The sequence below is a fragment of the Salmo salar genome, chromosome 03 (assembly GCF_965601325.2).
Source record: "Salmo salar chromosome 03, fSalSal1, whole genome shotgun sequence".
Taxonomy (NCBI): Eukaryota; Metazoa; Chordata; class Actinopteri; order Salmoniformes; family Salmonidae; genus Salmo; species Salmo salar.
Window position 1 is genome coordinate 66668497 of NC_138293.1, and position 23197 is coordinate 66691693.

The 23197-nt window shown below is 44.0% G+C and overlaps 1 protein-coding gene across 2 annotated transcripts in view; it reads left to right on the forward strand.

Moving 5' to 3' along the window:
- The first annotated feature begins 1473 nt into the window (after window positions 1-1473).
- LOC123723726 (sphingosine 1-phosphate receptor 2) overlaps window positions 1474-23197 on the forward strand; it is a 32438-nt gene continuing 10714 nt past the window's right edge. Inside the window, exon 1 of one of the 2 annotated variants that reach the window (XM_014193381.3) lies at window positions 1474-2110. The gene's annotated coding sequence lies outside the window, so the exon portion shown is untranslated. Of the gene's footprint in view, window positions 2232-23197 lie in introns of both variants that reach the window. The other variant, XM_014193380.3, reaches the window with a different exon arrangement.

The window sequence follows — 23197 nt, forward strand, 5'->3', positions numbered from 1 at the left end:
ACAACTTTTTCTGCCCAGGTCTGCTTGCTAGACATTATGAGAAATGGTTTTGTTTCTCTAAATGTCTGTCTGTCTCTCGCTCTCTCTCACTTTCACATAACTACATAGGGCTAGAGACAAGTCAGGTAACCACAGACTGCGTCACAACAATCCATGTTCACTTACAAGAAAGGCATTTCACATTTACATTTGTTTTGTCATTTAGCAGACATTTTTATCCAAAGTGACTTACAGGAGAAATTAGGGTTGCGCTTTGCTCAAGGGCACATCGACAGATGTTTCACCATGCAGGGGCCGTAATAACAGCTGCCAGATGTGGGGAGTCTCAAGAGCCCAGTCACATTCTCACAGACAATGGAATGCTTGTGAGTAGCCCCAACAGGAAGTGAGGTCAGGGCTCTTGACCCCTCCCCTGAGCTAAGTGGGAGCTGCAAGGTTGGGGGTTCCTCTCTCCTCTGTGAGGCTCTGCAGTGCACTCTCTCTCAAACGTCTTGTCCCATCATAAACTCCCTAACAATGTGCAGTCAGTCCATAATGAGTGCTTGCTAGACATCCAGATTACTCACTGTCCATTCAAACTGCCAACGCTTAAGTGGAGTACGTCATTGACATGGAGGTACGAAAAGCATTGGTGCCTTAGAGGGTAGGTACGCCCACATGTTGAAGAGCCTCTCTCAGTTTCCAGAGAAATGGAACGTTTACTTTGAGTCTCTTTTTGATTTCTCCCAAATATACAGTGTGTTTCTATTCAAGAAATTTCACAATTACCCTGCTTCTGAGAGAACACCTCCCACGCAGCTGGTGGAGGAGGAGAGGTGGAAGGAAGAAAGGTGGAAAGGATGTCTACAGTTGGTGGGTGGGGGGTTGCCCAATCACTCCCTGTCTCCTCTTACTATGCAGCTCTATTCACTCTCAACTCACTCACCAACACAGGGGGAGAAAGCAGACAGACAGTTTATGGACTTTATGTTTCATCTGTGTGCGTTTCATTACCTAGTTTCATTTGCCACCAAGATGTGTGTAATGTGTCATGTGGTCTCTGGCTGCCGTATACAAAACCAATACATTTATGTAATGGTACGGTACAGTAGCTAGGCTGGAATTCTGGCTTGATAATGACTGACAGAACATGACCATACTCACCTCTACCCTATACCTTCTTGACTGACAACAGACCAATTGCCATGATGTATTGATTAAAGACAAAAACAAGAATAAGTCAACATGAACAACTGACTCAATGCTTATTTACATGTTTTGCTATGAGCCATATCAAAGTTGAAATGCAAATACATTCCCCTTCCCTTATAGTAAAATCTAATTACAAATAATGTACAGGAAACACTGAAATTCTTCAGTATATGAATAGCCTGTATGCCAGAGACAGTATTTGTAGTACTGTAGTGTCAGTCAGTCAGTCAGTCAGTCAGTCAGTCAGTCAGTCAGTCAGTCAGTCAGTCAGAAGACTCCTCGGATCTCAGGCTAGTTTAGATTTGGAGGAGCACTGGACTCACGTTCATCCAGGGAGCGCAAGGGCTCCGGAAGTGAGGTGGTGGAACATTATGGACGAAAACATCTGGGCTTCATGTGTACACTGGAGAGAGAAACTCACAATGAAAATGCAATTTGTTATCCTGTAAGTCTAATTAGTGACTATGAATAAAGGTAGAGGGTTTATCTGAACATAATAAGTGAAAACCATTAACCGCCAATGGGACTGGTGTTCCTATTCTGTAGTAGGTCGTTTCGACAGTGGTTTTGAGGGGAGTAATATGTGTGTGACCGGCGCGTAATGTGCGCGCGCCTCCCTGTTGTTCCATAGCCGGTGGAGCTGTTGTTCTCAGAGTTAGAGAACGAACAACCACACGGACACTGGGAATAGAGCAACAAAGGAGAAAGTATGAGCCTAACGAAAAGTCTTAGGCATTGTCTTTAAAGTCTTTTGTATTGGGAATCATTCAGTCTTCGCAGTATATATATTGTTTGAGGCAGAGTAGTTCCAGCTATGGATTTACCTATGACTAGACAAGCAACACTGTCCAGTCGTCATCGGAACTTTTGATTGTCATCCTTACCCTCGACCCAGAAGAAGACAGCGCTCACAAATCAGGTGAACTTTTGAAAATGCATTTGATTTGGAGATAGGTAGCCACTTGCTACACCTTTGTCTACAACAACGACAATTACATCGGCCGACTGGTTTCGCTGCACCCACCGACTTCGCACATGGGGTAAGTGGCTTCATGTGTAGACCTACCAGCCAAATTGTACAATTGTGGCGAGTGTACACTTTTCACGTGCCGTTGTTGGAAAAACAAAGAAACTATCAATCAATGAACAATGTGCGAGTCTGCAACACACGAGGGAGGGCGGTTATGAATGTCGCCCACTTTGGGAAGATATAACCTATTATGTTATATTAACCTACCCAAAGACCTATAGCACGTATTTAGCGGTAACCACTGACATCTAATCACACATGAATGTTTAAGTAACCTTAATGATATTAGAATTGGGCAGCATGAATGATAACCAGGATTGTCATTCCTCAAGGTTGTACATTATATGGTTAATCGAACAACCAGAAAATGATCCGTCAATAAATATATTGTTTTTATTCTCCGAGAATAACAGATGTTTTGGAACGTTGTGTTTAATGAGTAACATGATCTATTAAATATTAACATGCCACGGTGCCCGCTGCTGGCGGATTCACTGCTGCTCTATGTGCATTGTAGTTTGTCGAGGGGGGTGTGCTGTGGTCCCCTGGCTTTAGCTTCGCAGGGGGCTCCTATACGTCTTGTAGCGGTTGCAAGACCCGCTGTGCCCCCCTCGGGTGTTGTCGAGGTTCGATCATCCGTCACTGTAAAGGGCGCATTGTCCTGAAAGGATGTTTTAATAAAACAAAAGGCTCCATTATACCATCTCACCAGAGCGGAGCTGCTTGGTGAGCGTCCGCGGGATCGGGGTCCCAAGTGTCTGGTGGATTAAACCAAATTTCCATTCTAACATGTTTCCAAGTGTTCCAAAAAGAATAAAGGCTAATATATATATATATATATATATTTTAGCAACACTGTTCAGTTTTATCTTAAAAGATAAAGAAACTGTTCATAATTCTATTGTAAAAGCCCTGACCTACTTGCTGCACACTTTTACACACCGTTACTTTAGGCTAACCATACTTTAGGCTAACCTATCTGTCATACTATACATGTATTATATGCTGAGGTCTTAACTGACTACAAAATCAAATCAAAGTTTATTTGTCACATTCTTTGTAAACAACAGATTTAGTTGTTTCCAACAATGAATAGAGAAACAGTTAAAAATCTATAGAAAAAAATGATAACACAAGGAAAAAATACACAATGAGTAAGGATAACTTGGCTATATACACTGGGTACCAGTATGTAGTCGATGTGCAGGGGTACTTAAAAAATATATATATATTTCACCTTTATTTAACCAGGTAGGCTAGTTGAGAACAAGTTCTCATTTACAACTGCGACCTGGCCAAGATAAAGCAAAGCAGTGCGACACAAACAACAACGCAGAGTTACACATGGAATAAACACACGTACAGTCAATAACACAATAGGGGGGAAAAGAGTTATTATACAGTGTACGAGGTAATTGAGGTAGATATGTTTATATACGTAGGGGTAAAGTGACTAGGCAACAGGATAGATAATAAACAGTAGCAGCAGCATATATGATGAGTCAAAAGAGAGTGCAAAAGGTTCAATGTAGATATTTGGTTAACTATTTAGCAGTCCTATGGCTTGGGTGTAGAAGCTGTTCAGGGTGGTTTTGGTTCTGGACATGGTGCATCGGTACCGCTTGCCGTGCGGTAGCAGAGAGGAACAGTCTATGACTTGGGTGGCTGGACTCTTCCTCTGACACGGCTTGACAGTACAGTTCAGCGTGTTGAATATGTGGATTAAGATGTGTGGAACAGGATATGTCATGATTATCTGGGTTGTATGGATGTAGGTGACTGCTGTGATGTCTGTTATGGTGTGGTTATGACCCATTCTGCACCTTGGCCAAGATGAATGAAATAGTGTTTGTTAGGAGCACAGTTTTGGGTCACGTTGACAATGAAAAGCATAAACGCACCCTGCATGTTTCTGCTCTTTGAAAGAATAGCATTATGCAAAAACACCTTACACAGACGCACCCACACAGAATGAGAGTGTCGGTAATCTATTCATGGAGAGAAACACAGAGATAAGCTGATAAGGAGGAGGAACTAGTGTTTTATTACCCTGATAAAAACACCCATCCATCATTCTCTCTCTCCTCAGCTCACTCTCTTCAGTGTGCTGGTCGTTAAGCCTCTCTAAAATGTTAAAAGCTCCTGATGACATTAGCTCATGCTTAACCAATGGCAACAGAGCGCTAAACTAACTGAATGCTCAGATGGGAGCCACTACAGACAAAAAACACCAAATAAAGACAAGCAAACATTTCTCCATGATAACATCATTTCAGAGGGGTGGTGGGTGGGAGAAGGACATACACTGAGTATACAGAACATTAGGAACACCTGCTCTTTCCATGACAGACTGGCCAGGTGAATCCAGGTGAAAACTATGATCCCTTATTGATGTCACCTGTTAAATCAAATTCAATCAGTGTAGATGAAGGGGAGGAGACAGGTTAAAGAAGGATTTTTTTTATCCTTGAGACAATTGAGACATGGATTGTGTATGTGTGCCATTCAGAGGGTGAATGGGCAAGACAACAGATTGAAGCGCCTTTGAACAGGGTATGGTAGTAGGTGCCAGGCACACTGGTTTCTGTCAAGAACTGAAATGCTGCTGGGTTTTTCACGCTGAACAGTTTCCTGTGTGTATCAAGAATGGTCCCCCACCCAAAGGACATCCCGCTAAGCATTGGAGTCATTGGAAGCATTGGAGTCAACATGGGCCAAAAACATGGAATGCTTTTGACACCTTGTAGAGTCCATGCCTGACGAATTTAGGCTGTACTGAGTGTAAAGGGGGGAGGTGTTCTTAATGTTTGGTGTACTCAGTGTATGTAGGTGGAGAAGAATATCAGGTGTGAGATGGGGATGTTGTGGGGGTGTGCTACGGGGGGGAGGGGGGGCTGGCCGACAGGCTGGAGATAGATATAACCTGATCCAGGCGACTGGCCGTCTGCTTTGGAACCATGTGACCTCACGGCTCATTACACTAGAACAAAACCCGCCACGCCGCCGCCACAACTGACCTCTGCCAACCCTCTTCACATACGTTCACTTCACACACTCTCATCTCTGGCCCAAGTGACAGAGTCCTGGAGTGCTGCTGTTAACAGCTCCAACACACCAACAGTCAACCATCCACACAGTGTAACCAGGCAGACTTACTGTTAAAGACAAAAAAAGGATTTAAAGGGATTCATTGGATCTCATGCTCTGGCTCTGATACATGTTTTGGGGTTTAGCAGTCCATATAGAGTGAATCTAAACTCCATGATGTCAGACTGCTCTCTGGTTAAATCCAGCTGATCATGACATCATCATGTTGGGGTCAGGAGGTCTCTGGGTCCTGTTACCCACCCTGGCCTCTTCCCTGCTCAGTCACTAGTTTATCCCTCATGAACTGAACATCCCCCATGAGCCCCAGGGTCACCAAAGCCTACTGAATGGAGGAAGACTGCGAGGAGAAGTAGCGCGTGAGAAATGCAAGACAAATCAATGGGCAAATAAATAAACCAATGTAGAAAGTAAACGGATGGATAAATAAATTCATGATAATTCAGTGGTGGGAACTGGATGTGTGGGATTATTTCTTGGCCAGGTCGGAAGCCGGGTCACATGGGGGGTTGAAGTCGGAGGGTGATGTGGGTGGGGTCGTCCCTAAAGGATGCTCATGTTTCAGCTCCAATCCTGGGAGAGCGAGGCCGCTAATACGAGCAGTGAGAAGTCTTTTTCATTAGGGACGCTGAAGGCTCTTGTTGTCTACTACACACAACCACTTTACTTTAGTCAGCCATTTGGAAAGGAGTACAAACATCAGAAAGATCAGAGAAGGGAACAACGGGTGCATGCCAAATAGCCAACAACGTTCTGGCTTGTACAGGCTGGGTTAAAAGGAAACCGTCACATGTCAATCCTCTACTTACAGATAAGAGCTGCAGCACTGACTAAAAATGTATCATACAGTCAATGTGTGTAATGCCTTTACAGGGGTGGATCCCCAAATAAATGTATAAAGTGATCAAAACAAATGTAGTTAGTGCAATACATTTTCTAGATAAAAGGATAAGTAGCATATCATTTTTAAATGTGTGCATGCTCTTCTCCTTCGGGAAAACATTTGCTCACTCAAAGGGGGTGTGGTGGGTATTAAAACACTCCTGCACTACCTGCCGTGAGGATCAGTGGAGGCTGCTGAGGGGAGGACGGCTCATAATAATGTCTGCTACCGGAGTGAATGGAATGGCATCAAACACATGGAAACCATGTATTTGAGACCATTCCCCTCCAGCCATTACCACAATTCCGTCTATCCCAATTAAGGTGCCACCAACCTCCTGTGGTGTGGATACTCTTGTGCATCCTCTGTCGAAGTTGGTAATCGAGGAGGGGAGCAGCCTCCTTCGTTCGCCTACTAACGAATTAACACTCGACCACTTATCGGTTTTACTGGGTCACAGAGGAGAGAGGAAGGAGAAGTCAATGAGAGGACGGTCTTTTGCCCAAATGAGAATCTCCCTAAAACACTTTTCCTGGGTGTGGCAGCTGTAGAAAAATAAGTGCCTTCTGTTCGCAGGTTACAGAAGTACATGCTGCAACAAACAGCTGACAACATGTAGCTTTCTGATACACAGCCAAGAACTGGGAGTGTCTCCGATCAGGAAATATATGGCCTGCTCTGCTTTTTTCCCATTCCCAACATTTTACACACACACACACACACACACACACACACACACACACACACACACACACACACACATGAAACTATTTCAAAACGTAATCTGTCTAACACACCCGGACTCACTGTCAGATGTGATCTCAGGAATACTTTATAAATATTTAGTTGAGCAGACATTTGGAGGAGGGAAAAGGTTTGGGATATTTCAGTCCAGGATGATGTTTAAATTCCTTACCCAAATCCAACAGCTTTAAAAGGTCCTGTTACATCTGTCGTCTTCTCTAGTCACTTAACCATAAACGTATCCATGGCTACGCACCCTAATACCCTCACCAACATACCAGCATGCCTGACATATCATTAAAGGGATTTGGTTCAAATCATCCTGCACAGTTGTGATAAAGGCATGTCTGTATCATACAGTATTGTTAACTTCACTGTGGACCACCCATATACTTAGAGAAACTTTCTGCCAGTCCACGTAATTAGGCTAAGAAAGGTTATTGGATTGCAATATTGGATCTTTCATCCATGGCACATGAAACAATAACAAACCACCTCAACATTTTCATTTTGGTTTTGTGGCTTTCGAAGAAAGAAACTGTACAGTGTACGAACACTATTCTACTGTGATTTACGGTAGGGAGGGAGTGGAATGAGCTCAGAGCTCCTGCTACAGCTGTATGGTTAATCAATGTGGTCAGATTGTGGTTTCCTGGTGTCTGGTCAATCCCAGTCAGTGGTCATGTTTCAGTGATGTTGGAGCAGGTACACATGGAGATGTGTGGTTTGGAACCCCCCTCGACACCCACCCTCCTCATCCCTCTATTCTGGCAGCCATTGTTACTCTGAGCTGGCTTTGTTTGTGCAGCTGGAAGAAAAGCTGTGCTTCTTCAACCCCCCACAGGGAGAAGGAGGGAGACAAGGAGTTGGAGTCAGGCCTTTCAGGATTGTTCAAGTGGGAGAAGCTCAGATTAAAGTTCTTAGAGCAGTGTTGGACCCGCTTACTGAGATTTAGAACTCTGAAAGGTCTGTTCCATTAACAACATATTGGAGATACATCTCTAATGTGTGATTATGAATAAAGATGGATGTGGCAGACTGACAGACTCTGTATTGGCTGGCTTACTTCCTCTCATTAACTGACTGACATACTGAAATTGGATTTTAAGGGAACTGCACAAAGAAAAACATACACCACAAGTAACTGAACTGGAGTGAGGTCATGCAACAGTTCAGAATGCTTTATAGGAGTTGGCAGATCAATTTGAAATGGACGATGTTTGTCTCAACCAAACGTGACAACAGGTCAAATGTTGTAACCCTTGTGAGATCATCTCTCTGCTCCCGGTCAAAGTCAAGTAGCCGTTCTCTCACTGCCCTCGAAACCATACCCCCACAGCATGACAGAGTACTTTCAGACCTGCTCACAATATTATACCATACATACACACATATACTGTTCCCTCAATGTACTTCTAGAGAGGTTGCAAGGCAGTGAAATAGTCGTCGCATGGCCCAAACTCCCAAATCTTTTCAGCTGTTATTTTGACTACTGTATTCATTCCACCTCAGGCCAATCAAAATAATAAACTGCCGCTTAACGAACTGTACAAGGCTATAAACAAGCAGGAAACCCTACACCCAGCGGCCGCCTTTCTGGTTTCCGGCAATTTTAATTCAGCATCGCTAAGACACACGATGCCCCACTTCCATCAACACGTCTCCAATGCCACAAGGGGAGGAAGTCCTAGACCACTGCTATTCTACCCATAAGCAAGCATACAATGTCCTCCCAATGTCCCCCCCGCCATTCGGGAAATCAGATCATGACTCCGTACTCTTGCTTCCTGTTTACAAGCAGAAGCTGAAACAGGAAGTTGTCACGTCCTGACCATAGAAAGATGTTATTTTCTATGGTAGAGTAGGTCAGGGCGTGACAGGTTTTTTCTCTCTCTATGTTTTCTATTTCTATGTTTAGGTTCTAGTTTTGTATTTCTATGTTGGGGTTTTGTTTGGGGTGATCTCCAATTAGAGACAGTTGGTCCTCGTTGTCTCTAATTGGAGATCATACTTAAGTAGGGGTTTTTCCACCTGGGTTTTGTGGGTGATTAATTTTGAGTTGTGTATGTGTTCATCTTTGCATCACGTTTTTTATTTTTTATTTTTTAATTCAGTGTATTTATATATTGCATAGTTTCACAGTATAAATAAAATGTGGAACGACACATGCTGCACTTTGGTCCTCTTCTCCTTTCGACAGCCGTGACAGAAGTACCCGAGATTTGCAATGGTCACCAGAATCCGAAATGGTCACCAGAATCAGAGGGTATGCTTCAGGACTGCTTTGCTAGCACTGATTGGAATATGTTCTGAGACTCCACCGATTAACATCGACGAGCTTACCACCTCCGTCAATGGCTTCATTAGAAAATGCATCGGCAACGTTGTCCCCACGGTCAGGGTTCGCTGCTTCCTCAATCAAAAGCCCTGGATTAACACTGAGGTTGGCGCTAAACTAAAGAGCAGGGCTACCGCACATAGCTCCATCGCAGACAACCTTGATGCTACGGCCGAAGACAGGCAACCCTGATGCTACGGCGGAAGACAGGCAACCCTGATGCTACGGCGGAAGACAGGCAACCCTGATGCTACGGCGGAAGACAGGCAACCCTGATGCTACGGCCGAAGACAGGCAACCCTGATGCTACGGCCGAAGACAGGCAACCCTGATGCTACGGCGGAAGACAGGCAACCCTGATGCTACGGCCGAAGACAGGCAACCCTGATGCTACGGCCGAAGACAGGCAACCCTGATGCTACGGCCGAAGACAGGCAACCCTGATGCTACGGCGGAAGACAGGCAACCCTGATGCTACGGCCGAAGACAGGCAACCCTGATGCTACGGCGGAAGACGGGCAACCCTGATGCTACGGCGGAAGACGGGCAACCCTGATGCTACGGCGGAAGACGGGCAACCCTGATGCTACGGCCGAAGACAGGCAACCCTGATGCTACGGCGGAAGACAGGCAACCCTGATGCTACGGCCGAAGACAGGCAACCCTGATGCTACGGCCGAAGACAGGCAACCCTGATGCTACGGCCGAAGACAGGCAACCCTGATGCTACGGCGGAAGACAGGCAACCCTGATGCTACGGCGGAAGACAGGCAACCCTGATGCTACGGTCGAAGACAGGCAACCCTGATGCTACGGCCGAAGACAGGCAACCCTGATGCTACGGCGGAAGACAGGCAACCCTGATGCTACGGCGGAAGACAGGCAACCCTGATGCTACGGCGGAAGACAGGCAACCCTGATGCTACGGCGGAAGACAGGCAACCCTGATGCTACGGCGGAAGACAGGAATAAGTACAAGAAGGCCCGCTTTGACCTCCGCAGAATCATCAAATGAGCAAAAGGACAATATAGGAATAAGGTGGAATCATATTACACAGGCTCCGACACCCGCTGCATGAGCAGGAGCTACAGCTAATACGGATTACAAAGGAAGACCCAACCGTGATCTGCTCAATGATGCCTCTCTACCAGATAAACTCAATGCATGTTATGCACGCTTTGACAACAACAACATTGAGCCGGGTGTGAGGGCTGTCACCGACCCAGAGGACTGGGTGATCTCACTCTCTGAGGCCGACGTGAGAAGGGCTTTTAATCAGGTCAACACCTGAAAGTCAGCGGGCCCCAACGGTATTCCAGGGTTCATTCTCAGAGCATGCGCAGAAGAGCTGGCAGGCATATTCACAGTATTTTTCAACCTCTCCTTGTCCCAGTCTGTAATTCCCCACATGTTTTAAGATGACCACAATCATCCCTGTTCCTAAGAACTCTAATTCTTCATGCCACAATGACTACCGCCCTGTAGCAATCACTTCTGTAATCATTTGAGAGGCTGGTTATGGCACACACTAACTCCACCATCCCAGCCACCCTAGACCCACTCCAATTGGCATACTGCCCCAACAGATCCATAGATGACACAATCTCAATTGCTCTCCACACTGCCCTCACCCACCTAGATAAGAGGAATACCTATGTGAGAATGCGGTTAATTGACTACAGCTCAGCGTTCAACACTATTATCCTCTACAAACTCGTCACCAAGCTTAGGACTCTGGGTCTGAACACCTCCCTCTGCAACTGGATCCTGGACTTTCTGATGGGCCAACCCCAGGTGGTGAGGGTAGGCAACATAACCTCCATCACGCTGACCCTTCACGCAGGGGCCCCACAGGGGTGTGTGCTTAGTCCCCTCCTGTATTCCCAGTTTAGCCACAACTGTGTGGTCACGCACGACTCCAACACCATTATTAGTTAGCTGATGAAACGATGGTGGTAGGTCTGATGACCGGCGACGATGAGTCAGCCTACAGGGAGACGGTCAGTGACTTGACATTGTGGTGCTTGAGCAACAACCTCTCCCTCAATGTCAGCAAGACCAAGGAGCTCATCGTGGACTACAGGAAATGGGGGGGGGGGGGGGGGGGGGTTGACCACGCCCCCATCCACATCGATGGGACGTCAGTGGAGCAGGTAAACAGTTCCTCGTTGTCCAAATCACTAAAGACTTAAAATGGTCCAAACGCACAGTTGTGAAAAAGGCGCAACATCGCCTCTTCCCCCTCAGGAGGTTGAAAAAGTTTGGCACGGGCCCTCATCCTAAAAACGTTCTACAGATGTAGAGAGAGAGAGCATATTGAATGGCTGCATCACTGCTTGGTATGGCAATAGCACCATCCTCGATCGCATGGCGCTACAGAGGGTTGTGCGGACAGCCCAGTACATCACTGGGTCCGAGCTCCCTGCCATCCGGGACCTCTATATTAGGCAGTGTGAAAAGAAGGCCCGGAAAATCATCAAAGACCCCAACCACCGACGCCATAGACAATTCTCTCAGCTGCCGCACGGCAAGAGGTACCAGTGTATCAAGTCTGATACCAACAGGCTCTTGAACAACTTCCATGCCCAAGCAATACGACTGACAAATAGCTACACGGACTTTAACTTGTATCTTTATTTAACTTTGATTTCAGTATTTGCACTGTCTATGCACACTCACAGGGCCCTACACCCTCACACCCACTGTCACTCCAACACACACACAAACACTCGCTCCATCATTCGCTCACTCACACATAATATGCACATACATTTATACTAACTCTGCACACCCACTCACATACAAGCTGCTGCTACTCTGTTTATCTTATATCCTGTTGTCCAGTCACTTTATCCCTATACATATCTACCTCCATCACTCCAGTATCCCTGCACATGTAAATATGGTATTGGAACTGACTTTTTAAATATTTGCTGTATATAGTATGCTTACTTACTTATGTTATTGTGTATTTCATATATATTATTCTTCTAGTAATAAATTGTTGTGGATTATTGCATTGTTGGGCTTTGAGTTAGCAAGAAAGGCATTTCACTGTACTTGTGCATGTGACTTGAAACTCAACCTCTTGGGTTGTTTCCGTACAGCTCACTCTGCCTCTGTATGTGGTCTGCTTTTACCATGTACTGTAACTGTATGTTACATGAGTACTTCAGTTTGTGTCCAGTCTCAGGGGGGATTGGCGCTCTTATATGTCAGTGCTCGGGAGGTCTCTGGATGTTGAAATATCCTTGTTGTTTTTCAGGAGACACATTGGCTAGCTCTTGTTAGTATTTTTAAGAAAATGTAATCCTGTTTAAAACTTTGTTGAATGTTTGTAGAGCGTGTTCTCTCACTAGGCAACCATGTATTTTTCTGACGTCAAAGCTCTGAATACAGGTCCGTATTAATAAAATACGGAAGGCTTCAATGCAGCATCTAAATAGAATCTAAAAGCAATCAGAACTGCGTTGTCCCCCTCTGTTCACCCCTATAGATGATATCATGTTTTTTTATACACTTCTCGTCTCTTTCATTGGCACCATCCCCCTCTCCTCTATTGTGGCCTCCCAGCTCTCTGTCCTGTGACAGTCTGCTGTTATTGATGCATAGAAAGACCACAGGAACATTAGAGGAACAAGCATGCAGTTTGTAGTGTCACAGTCACTGCCTGCACTCTCACCACCAATTTGTGTACACACACACAAACACAACTAATATTGCACACACATACAGAGATGTGTCAAAGCATTTGGAATCCGCTTCTATAGTGCTTACATTCATTAATATGATGCATACACACACATGCAAGATCACATGCATGCTGATTCTGTGCGCTATCCCAAACCCTCATTACACACAGTATCCTAGCCAGGCAATAGAACAGAACCGGAGTAGGGTTGGAGTCCAAGTCCTAGCATCAGGTCAGAATAGGAGCCGGGACAAAGAAAAGGTGAATGTGCAGTCAAAGCCTATTCATTTAGGAGTACCTGACTGTGTTAAACAACAACACAGAGATGTGTGAGAATAGCAGTACTGCTGAAACTAGCACAGCTCATCCTCCCTTGAGCTCAGCTGTTAGTTCCATATGTGACCCATAATGGAACACATTGTTCCAAACTAAAGGGTTCTGATCCAGACCAACCGGTTATGTTCAGGTCCAACAGCAGAACAGAGCTCCTTGTCGTCGTCCCCCCTCCCAGACCTCCCGGCTGAGTGTAAATATTCAGAGCCTTGCCTCTGTGGTTTACCAGTAGTGTGTACGTGTCTTAGTGTCGTGAGAACATCAGCCTACTGTTATCTTTTACCACCACACTTCCTTTGTGACACTAACCACATTTCCGTCCACAGTTTTTATGCAAGTAAAGTCATAACTTTTATAAAAAATAAATCATGACAGCTTTGATGGAATCTAGGTTTCGGTACATTTTTTAAATGCAGACAGATAATTTTGTGACTGTAAAATGTATTATGCGAGAAATGGAGGTGGAAACACCTTTTATGCGCAAATATGGATATAATAGCCATCATATCAAAGTAATCTTGGAGTCATGCAATGATATGGCGTGAGCTCCTCCCACAACGACTCAGGAAACCATGCAGTTTATTAGGCTACAGATGAAATAAGTTTTGATGAACTTCACAGGGGGGTGAAAGTGCACGGTGATGAGCTTGATACTCCTTTCCAATAAATGTTGAGGGTCTTATTCTGGTGACATGATGATCGATGCTTGACCGCCATTTGACAAATACAAATATTCTCGCTCTTATCCATAATAATCTCATCATGTAGACTAGCCTAACCTCACTGTGTCTGTGAGCGGTTGGCTAGAGTGCACGTGCCAAGACTAGAGAAGGAACATTTGCTATTTAACAAAACATTTTGTGACAACACTATCGGGAGAGAAAAATGTAATGGAAACCCATTCAACTTTTTAGAATTTTATTTGGTACGAGCAAAAAAACAATGTCATCGCACTGATTTTTATCCACAACAAGTCTGTTTGGTTGAAACACACTACTGGTGGGGAAATTCACATATTTACTTTGTACTGATGTTAGTCTATTCACATAACAATCTGTCGCCAATTGGATGGAAACCTAGTTACTGTGATCTCTTGAGCGACGTATAACTGCTCAGGTTGTTGTGAACGTTGAGTGTTGATAAGATGTGGTGTTAAGACAGCTCAGGGTGTCATGAACAGCCTCAAACCAGAGAGTGGTTCCTTTATATAGAATATGGCGTAATGAGGCCTTAATACGGAGCTATAAGAACATGTCTGCTCCAGATGTGTTCTAAATCAGCTCTTTGTGCCCTTGTGCTTTGATCTTTGTGGTAAGTGGTAAGTATACTAGAGGAGGAGGGGGAACATGTAGAGGGAAATGTGGTCCCTTTAAATCAGGACGCCGGATGAAAGAGAAATATGCAGAATAGTGTGACGTAAGAATATGAATAATTTGGCACTGTGCCCCATGGGACGGGTTGACAGGAATGGTCTGAGGGTAAATGTATTACAGTAATTGCCTCAAAGGCGCCACCCCCTCTGATGCATTGCCCCTCCCATTGGGTAGATGGGGGGGCTGTCGATCATGTGGGTGGCTCTGCTGCACGATGCCCCTCTTCACTTGTCCCTTGAGAGGGAGGGAGAGGGAGACAGAGCACATATCCATCCATTGAAAGTAAACATTGCTTCTTGACCGAACTGTGCAGACAGAAACTAGACCCCCAAAAGAGGCTGTGCTCAAACTGTCATCTGCTGATGAGGGGAAGGTTAATCCCTAATTACAAGATTACCCATCATTCAGTGTTTATTTTTTTTTACACTTCCTCAATAATCTGCCAGCTTCAGCAAGATTTTAACAAATCCCCACACCATATGACAAGGGGGAGAGGAAGATATTCTGTCTTTGAAGCTAAAAACAGTGTGCCTTTCCAGGGAGTTCTGTAACAAAAAAACAGAAGTTGATGTCTAGTCACAGTATGTAACAAAATATATTTCTGTTATTTTTTCTGCATCAGTATTTTATTTTTTTAACCTTTATTTTACTAGGCAAGTCAGTTAAGAACAAATTCTTATTTTCAATGACGGCCTAGGAACAGTGGGTTAACTGCCTTGTTTAGGGGCAGAATGACAGATTTGTACCTTGTCAGCTCGGGGATTCAATCTTGCAACCTTTCGGTTACTAGACCAACGCTAAAACCACTAGGCTACGCTAGTGCCTATCTGTGTCACGTCCTGACCAGTATAGAGGATATTTTGTTATTGTAGTTTGGTCAGGACGTGGCAGAGGGTAGTTTATTTATGTATTACGGGGTTTTTTTGGTCACTGGTCTATGTTTATATTTCTATGTGTATGTTCTAGGGTAGTTTTTCTATGTGTAGGTTGGGTGCTGAACTCTCAATTGGAGGCAGGTGTTTCTAGTTGCCTCTGATTGGGAGTCCTATAAATAGGTGTGTGTTTTGTTTGTCACTTGTGGGTAGTTGTTTGAGAGCACTGCTTTTGTTGAGCCTGCTTCTCTGTTCCTGTCGTTAGTTTGTTTATTGTTTTTCCGTGGTGTTCGCATTTTTTATAATAAATATGTTGAGCACGCAACCCGCTGCGTTTTGGTCCCATTCTCTCTTCCACGACAGCTGTGACAATCTGACTCTACTACTATAGATATGCAGTGTTAACGCATGTAAATATTCAATGAACATTACTGGACTACTATTTCACTATAACTAATCTAAACAATACGTCCCAGTGAAGAGCCAGAGGAATGTGAATGTGTATGTCTCGGACATGGTTTGGTAAGTTTACACATAACAAGCAACAAAGACATTTTTCCACAATCTTTTTTTTCATCTTTCTCCAAATGTGCACTAAGTTCCCCTGTGGAATTCCTCTTAAAGCTTAAAACTGAGATGTTGCAGGCTTCCATCTCATATCACTGGTCCGTCCGGCCTCTCTACAGTACAAGTCACAGAGCGACACAGAAACAGCCTCTCTGCCTCTCACCCTCCCCCAAAACCACCGCCTCTTTCTCTCCTCTCTCCTCTCTGTTTTTTTTCTTCATTTAGCTGCCTGGCGGTCATATGAACAGTGCAAGTCTCTCAACGATGGAGCCTCTTCTCTCTTGAGCCTGAGTTTCACTCCCCCACAATCAGTCAGCCCACGCTGTAGCCAGCTCCACAAAGTGGTATGCATATAGATACGATTATGCTGGTGTGTCTGTGTGAGTGATAGTATTGTTCTTTTGGCATTTTTTAGGTGTCTGTGTGTATCTGTGTCTGGTCCACTAGCACACATGTTAATGTGTGGCGATTCAGTCTTGCTATTTGTGTTTTTTTCTCTTGGTGTGGGTTTCAGCCCTGGCTGCATGGCTGTGTGGTTGTGGGTGTTATCAGCCTGCCTGTCAACACTGAGCCATCTAGAGGAGATAACACCAGACAGGAAGAAGGCCAGGGGAGGATTCTCTCTCTCTCTCTCTCTCTCTCCTCTCCTCTCCTCTCCTCTCCTCTTCTCTTCTCTTCTCTTCGACCCTGGGTTAATGTAGCAGTTAGTGTTATTTCATTTACACCTCACAATTGGGTTGTTAATGTTGTATGTATTTTCCCTATGGGGAAAACCCCCTTCTGTTTGTGACTGCAGATGGAACTCAAAGCCCTATCTATGCAGTGACAGCAGTTAGGGTTTAGGATGAGTCCTGCTCGTGTCTTCTGCTCTGTGACCACTCACCTAGCTGAGTTTTTAAAGTCACACTTTATTTGGTCCATCTGTACATGCTCTACAGAGGATCATACTATCAACAAACTATCTGTTGATAAGCAACTGCTTGCTAGGGTTAGGTTTAGAATAAGGGTTAGCTAGGATATGTGTTAAGGTTAGGGTTAAAGCTAGGGTTAGTAGATAGTTGAAATGTTGCTGATAGTCTGTAGAGCATCTACAGATCCAAATAGTGTTTCTGCCCCTGGTCCTTTTGTGAACTTGAATGCTCTGCTTCTGCCTTGCCCTGGGAACTGACTGAGGGCAATCAATGCTGCAGTGATGGCTGTGAAATCACTTCATGTCATGGATGGAGCCCTGGGGCTCAGGGATGTGGAGAGAGAACAGAGACACACTGCTGCCACCTGCTATCACCAGTGAATTCAGTCCCACTGCAGCCTGACTGTGAAGCTACGCTCAGCGTGTGGCTAACTGGCTGGCTGGGGCTGTTTAGTCAGTGTGCTGTGGAGGGCTTGTCCTTCCCTGCCCGTTTCCACTATGTAATGACTTGTAGCTATAGAAGAGAGTGTAGCTGGTGTCTGTGTGTAATGCTGGATGAGCTGTGACTGAGGTACAGTAGAGACTGGGGGGGTTGTCATTCATTTGATTTGGAAAAAGCTGTCTGGGAAAGGGTGATATACAAGTGTTACTGATCGTCTGTAGAGCATCTACAGATTTGTATGCAAATAGTTCGTATGCATATGAATGCCCATTATTTTGGAATGAGATGTTTGACAAGCAGGTGTCCACATAATTCTGATCATGTAGTGTACATGATCTAAGTGTGTTAGTTGGTATTCAGCAGTCATAAAATGTGCCTTATTTACATTGAAGAACAACTAAAATATGACTGTCAGCTCTATAGAGATGAGATAATGACTTACAGTGAAATAATGTAGTCATCAAATAGGCCTAAAACAAATTGTAATATACACAACAACTGAAATATTGTAATAAAGTAATGTGAATAAAATGATGGTTAGTAAGTGATAAGCAGTAATGGGCAGTCACTACCATCATTGGACTTTTGTTAGTTTTATTCTCTGTTACAGCATTCAACCCACATAATGCTTAGTGCATTTAATGTTGTTTTTTAAACTGTGATTTATTTTATTTTCTAACTGAAACTAAACCGACCTCAGCGTAGCTCTGTCTTATCCAGTCAAATGTTTGTCTGTCTGACAGGAAGAGGTTTTGAGTGAGTTGTGTTTAGTTTCTGCGGCTGTAGACTTTGTTTTATAGATCCATACCATAGTGTGTTTGTGTGTGCATCTATTATAGCTCTATAATGAGTCAACAGTAACTACGTCATGGCAATACTTGCTGTAGATACTATGTAGGATGTACAGTAGCTTCCAACTGTTGTTAGGTTACAGCTAAAATTGATTTGAGGAAAAACATTTTTTATTTTATCTACATACAATATCCCGTAATGACAAAGCAAAAACAGGTTTTTAGACATTTTTGCTAATTTATTAAAAATAAAAAACAGAAAAGTCACATTTATATAAGTATTCAGACCCTTTACTCAGTACTGTTGAAGCACCTTTGGGAGTGATTACAGCCTCGATTTGTTTTGGGTATGATGCTACAAGCTTGGCACACCAGTATTTGGGGAGTTTCTCCCATTCTTCTCTGCAGATCCTCTCAAGCTCTGTCAGGTTGGATGGGGAGCGTCGCTGCACAGCTATTTTCTGGTCTCTCCAGAGATGTTCGATCAGGTTCATGTCCGGGCTCTGGCTGGTTCACTCAAGGACATTCAGAGACTTGTCCCGAAGCCACTCCTGCGTTGTCTTGGCTGTGTGCTTAGAGTCGTTTTCCTGTTGGAAGGTGAATCTTCGCCCTAGTCTGAGGTCCTGAGTGCTCTGGAGCAGGTTATCATCAAGGATCTCTCTGTACTTTGCTCCATTCATCTTTTCCTTGATCCTGACTAGTCTCCCAGTCCCTGCCGCTGAAAAACATCCCCACAGCATGATTCTGCCACCACCATGCTTCACTGTAGGGATAGTGCCAGGTTTCCACCAGACATGACGCTTGGCATTCAGGCCAAATAGTTTAATCTTGGTTTCATCAGACCAGAGAATCTTGTTTCTCATGGTCTGAGAGTCTTTAGGTGCCTTTTGTCAAACTCCAAGCGGGCTGTCATGTGAGGAGAAGCTTCCATCTGGTTACTCTACCATAAAGGCCTGATTGGTGGAGTGCTGCAGAGATGGTTGTCCTTCTGGAAGGTTCTCCCATATCCACAGAGGAACTCTGTCACTCTGAAAGAGCTCCAATCAGGTTCTTCGTGCTTCTACACCTGCATTGCTTGCTGTTTGGGGTTTTAGGCTGGGTTTCTGTACAGCACTTTGAGATATCAGCTGATGTAAGAAGGGCTTTATAAATACATTTGATTTGATTCTTGGTCATCTCCCTGACCAAGGCCTTTCTCCCCCGATTGCTCAGGAAGGTTCCAAACTTCTTCCATTTAAGTATGATGGAGGCCACTGTGTTCTTGGGGACCTTCAATGCTGAATACATTTTTTGGTACCCTTCCCCAGATGCCTCGGCACAATCCTGTCTTGGAGATCTACGGACAATTCCTTCGACCTCATGGCTTGGTTTTTGCTCTGACATACACTGTCAACTGTGGGACCTTATATAGACAGGTGTGTGCCTTTCCAAATCATGTCCAATCAATGTAATTTACCACAGGTGGACTCCAATCAAGTTGTATTAACATCTCAAGGATGATCAATGGAATTGCAAACACCTGAGCTCAGTTTCGAGTCTCATAGCAAAGGATCTGAATACTTATGTTAGTAAGGTATTTCTGTTTTTGCTGAGGAATTGTTTTTATTTAATCCATTTCAGAATAAGGCTGTAGCGTAACAAAATGTTAAGGAGTCTGAATACTTTCCAAAGGCACTGTATGTTGTACGCCTGTTATCATGTATGTTGCAAGCCCCATTGCTTCCTGACTTTATACACTGCATTGTGTCTAATGGTCCTGCTGAGATATAAATCTGTCTTCCTTCCTGCACAGACATCTTTTTAATGTTCCATCTCACTGCATTTGTGTTGATACCGCAGAGACACTATTGGCACTTGGCGTCAAGGGTGATAACCTGTGGTCAGGGACCGCTGTGGGGGAGGAGGCGTTAAGGGGAGGGAGTGCAAAATGGAACAATCCTCCTGACAGCTAGCAGAGCTCTCAACGAGTATACTCACAACACCATTCGACAGGCCAAAAATGGAACCCGACAAAGCACCCAATCACAGCAAAGATGGGTCCTACCCTGCGTGGGACTATGATGGATAATGATAACCCATAAGCCTCTGGCTGCTCTAAAAACCTGAGAGAGATTAGCTAGGAGGAGGAGAGAGATTACTACCACAGAGGTAAGATTGTGTCTGTCTGGTGCTTTGATGCTAATACAATAACTTTAATGTGATAGAGGGGTAGTGTGAAGTAGAGGTCATCTCAGATCTGGAAATTTACATCCAAATCAAATTGAATTTGTGAAATTCCCATCTGACATTTTTTGCAAAATCAATACCCCATCCGATACGGATCCGAGGTGGACCAGATCCGACCCAAAATATGTCAGAGAATCAGATCCAATTTGGGTCAGGTCTGTATCAGACCCAAATGGATCTGAATTTTTTTTTTTTTAAATGCAGCTTTATTACTGCGCATGCCAGCAGAATGTCTGACTTCACAGGCAGGCAGTGAACGTTAACACTCAGCGTGCCGGAATTCCATAACTACTAGAATGTCCATGACGGTCATTCTGACCATTTGATATTTCAATTGTATAAATATTCCATAATAAATAATTAATTGCTAAATGAATGCATTATTATGTTAAAATACGTCATAAGAAACATCGGATGCCAAATGCAAATTATAATCAGTCAGAAAATGTATTGCTTGATCCAGAAGCGCATAGATTGTATGTCCACCAGGCCTGTCCAAACTAAACCTAAACTATATTGAAACTACACCTATAATAATAATAATAATGCGACACAGCAAGATGCATTTCGCAGCATGGGGATGAGTATTTGCATTAACAAAGAAACAAGGAGCTTACCAAATAGCCTACAGGAACATACACTAATGAAAATGTTATGTTCTTTCAAATATTTACATTTTGTATTCTGTTACCGAACACCTTCATTAACACAACCAAATGACATTGGCACGAAGGGGGGTTCTATGAGGCCAGGCTTTTTTAGTTAAATGGATTTATTAGACTGGTGGCTATTGGTACTCCTCAAGGCCTGGCTATTCTACTGTTAAATATGATATCTGTTATACTCACAGACATTATTGTAACAGTTTTGGAAACGTTAGTGTTTTCTATCCAAATCTACCAATTATATGCATATCCTAGCTTCTGGGCCTGAGTAACAGGCAGTTTACTTTGGGCACGCTTCTCATCCAGACGTCGAAATACTGCCCCCAAGCCATAAGAAGTTTTAACTCACCACAAGTTATGAGCTGCGGAGCTTCTCAAAGTATTTTTTTTCGTCACCTCACACAGAAAGCCAACAGAGTGTTGTACATGAATTGGGAATGACCATAGTTCCTCACTAAATTTGAAAAATCTTTCCAACACTCTCCTTCTTGAGGTTAAGTAACCTCGGTGTGAAATAGCAACATATTGCTTATCCCAGTGGCGGATTTAGGTATAGGCAACATGGGCAGCCGCCAGGGGCGGCATCTTGCCGAGGAAGGCATGGGGCGCCCGCACATAAAAATTAGGAATGGTGACATTTGTGCAATCGGTTTTCTATCGCTCATTTGCACGTCACGTCAATGATATCATGTCACCGTGTCGGACTGTGGGTCAATTAACCTTGTCGGAGTGGGCGCCCTGATTCTAGTTTGTGAGCTAGGCCGGCTACTGCCTAAGAAGGTCTCCCACTCAGAAGTACGAGATGGGGCGGGGGTAGGTTGACCTCCGGTCTCCCCACTGGAAGCCTGAGGTAGGGGGAGCAGGAGAATCTATCAAATAGCGCACCTCTAACTTTGTACTGTACTAATGCAATTAGTCAAATCAGTCACACCACAAAATGCTACAAAATAAACAACAATTCATTCATAACTCTGGATATATAGTTTCAGACATTGTTGCATTTTTGCAAAATCATTAAGAATAATATAAAAGCAGTCTGCACACCACCAAGGTGAATTTGTTTAGTCTTGACTCTTGGTTGACAGTGTTGGGGGATGGGTAATGTATTGATGCTAGATGGCCAAATCAACACATTTGTTTCTATTTGTGTCATAAGCGTCGTAATGATCGGACCAAACTGCAGCGGGGATGTGAATCATCTTCTTGATTTATTAAAGAAATGAACACTGAACAAAAGCACGACGGAAAACAGTCCTGTAAGGTACATAGACTATACATGGAACAACCACCCACAAACACAAGAGAAAATAAACCCACTTAAATATGGCCTCCAATTAGAAGCAACGATAACCAGCTGCTTCTAATTTGAGGTCGTTCCCAAAACTAACATAGAAATAGACAAACTAGAAAACCCACATAGAACATAAACCAAAAACCCCGAAACACACTAAACAAACACACCCCTGCCACGTCCTGACCAAACTACAATAACAAATAACCCCTTTTACTGGTCAGGACGTGACAATTTGTCTTTGTTACTTCTTTTTGATATTTGAGTCTCTTATTTTTGTATATATTTTTATATTTATATAGTTTGAAATGTTATGATTATTTATTTGTGTTGTTCTAAATGTCTGAATAAAAATTACAGTTAATGGAGAATTGGTTTTTTGGTTTTTTTGCTGAAGGGGGGTTTGCCCTGGGAGCCATACAAGCTAGAACCGCCACTGGCTGATCCCATGAAATAGGCTACCTGAACACTTCTCCGTTGCGCAAATACAGCTGTGTCTGTTCCAAGCTCATTGGCGCAGGAAACAGTGAGGGCCCAGTTGAAACAAGTTAGTCAACATGGGTCAGTATCCGCAGAGACACTATTGGCGCTTGGCGTCAAGGGTGATAACCTGTGGTCAGGGACCGGGGTGGGGGAGGAGGCGTTAAGGGGAGGGAGTGCAGAATGGAACAATCCTCCTGACAGCTAGCAGAGCTCTCAACGAGTATACTCACAACACCATTAGACAGGCCAAAAATGGAACCC